Here is a 2,417-nt window from a genome sequence, read left to right on the forward strand (position 1 = left end):
AATCAAACCTGGTTTCTTAGGCTTCACAGGCAAGTGCCTTAATCTTTAAGCCATCTCTCTAGCCTGATCTCCCCACCCCCTCCATTTTTAAGGCATCTACTGTCTGGGATATTGTCTCCTACCCTGACTACCACAGGTCTACTTGGGTGGTCCACCAGAGCTCACTGATATTATTCAAATTCTCTGGTTATAAGATTATAATCCTGGGCTGGAGGGATGACTTAGCGGTTAAGGCATTTGCCTGCAAAGCCAAAGGGCCCAGGTTCAACTCCCCAGGACCCATGTTAGCCAATGCAAGGGGGGCATGGGCCTGGAGTTCATTTGCAGTGGCTAGAGGCCTTGGCATGCCCATTCTCTCTCTCTCTCTCTCTCTCTCTCATTCTCTGTCAAATAAATAAAAATATTTTTTAAAAGATTATAATCCTTACATGCCTTGCTTCATTCATTCCTTCATGAATAAACTGATAGAATCTTCTACCCACAGATCTTTTCCCTGCCTGCTCACCTTGCTCCATCACTTCCCCTGGAGGCCCTGGGTTAGGTGCCTTGCCCCTTGTTTCTGGAGACTTTGAGTACCTCCTCCTTCCTTTCATAGGTGCATGTCTCACTGTACTTGCTCAAAACAGCCCTGGGCATGTTTCAATTACCCATATGCCCTACTCCAAGTGAACACGTTTTCTGAGGTTATTTATTACTTTATGGCACATGCTGTCGTGCCGGGGTCAGCTCACCCTTTTTGCTGTATGTCTTCACTGAATCCTTTCCTGAATTTATGCCTGTGATATCACAGCAGACTGTTGTAGATGGCTCAGCAACTTTCCTTGTCTTTTTTTAAAAAAATATTTATTTTTATTTATTTGACAGAGAGAAAGAGAGAGATAGAGAGAGAATGGGCACGCCAGGACCTCCAGCCACTGCAAACGAACTCCAGATGCATGCGCCACCTTGTGCATCTGGCTTATGTGGGTCCTGGCGAATCAAACCTTGGATTTTTGGCTTTGTAGGCAAATGCCTTAACCACTAAACGAGCCCAACTTTTCCTTATCTTTTTGAAAACTGAAAAACTAGTCTCCCCTACCCCCAAATTCTTTTGTTTAGTGCTATTGTGTGGACTTTTTCTTCTTTTATTTATTTATTTTATGTTATTTTTCAAGGTGGAGTCTTGCTCTAGCCCAGGCTGACTTCAAATTCACTCTGTAGTCTCAGGGTGTGGCGTTGAATTTATGGAGCTCCTCCTACCTCTGCCTCCCAAGTGCTGGGATTAAAAGCGTGCGCTACCACGCCCGGCTTTTTTTTTTTTTTATTAATTTTTTGTTTATTTTAATTTATTTATTTGAGAGTGACAGAGAGAGAAGGAGGCAGAGAGAGAGAGAGAGAGAGAGAGAGAGAATGGGCACGCCAGGGCCTCCAGCCACTGCAAACAAACTCAGGACGCGTGCACCCCCTTATGCATCTGGCTAACGTGGGTCCTGGGGAATCGAGCCTCGAACCGGGGTCCTTAGGCTTCACAGGCAAGTGTTTAATCACTAAGCCATCTCTCCAGGCCCACACCCAGCTTTTGTGTGAACTTTTTCAGAGGAGATAAAAGCAAATGCCTGCTTGGCTCCAAGAGGACACTGATGACAGAAACAAAAGAAATGATTCTGTCATCCGTGTCCTCTCTGGGGCAAGCAGGCACCTCGAAAAACCAAAAAGAGAAATGAGTCCATCCAAGTGGAACTTGGTGAACCAGAGTTTTATTGGGGTTACTTTATAGGAGTGTGGATAAGGAGTTTCCCATAGCAGCAGAACAGCCTATGGGTGACTTGTATCACTGGAAAAAAAAAATTCTCTGCCTAGCAACTGTAAACCGTCCGTGCATCCTGCGAGCTCTCACCATGATGGAAAGTTAACGGGCCAATCTTGTGCATACCTAGAGGACGACGTTCCACATCAGGTGTCATGTTTTTTTCTCTGTCCAATGGCTAAACATGTAATCAAGCTAGGTTAGTCAGACACTGTTTACCTGAGCTTTGGTTCTTTTATTTTATTTTATTTTTTTCATTTCTTGTATGACGAAAGAGCCAGAAATGCAGAATGTTCCAGTTGATTTATGCTGCCATTGACACCTGGGAGAAAAGACCAGGTGTTTCTACTGCCTTGGTCCTACAGCTGGCCTACTACTGTACCGATTTTATGTTATTGCATATGTTTCCAGTAAAGTCCCTAAATTACAGTTTCTGCTGCTTACAACTCCAGAATCTTAACTGATACTCATGAATAGAGACCCTTTATGCAGACTTGGCCATTGGAGGAAAATTCACAGGGATTCCTGACAGCTGCACATGGGGTGAAGAGAACTTGTGTATTAAAATATTTGTAAAGCTGGTAAAATAAGTGTTGTATAGTTCAACTCTTCAGTCATATCTGGGCTCCTC

Source organism: Jaculus jaculus, chromosome 1, assembly GCF_020740685.1.
Source record: "Jaculus jaculus isolate mJacJac1 chromosome 1, mJacJac1.mat.Y.cur, whole genome shotgun sequence".
NCBI lineage: Eukaryota > Metazoa > Chordata > Mammalia > Rodentia > Dipodidae > Jaculus > Jaculus jaculus.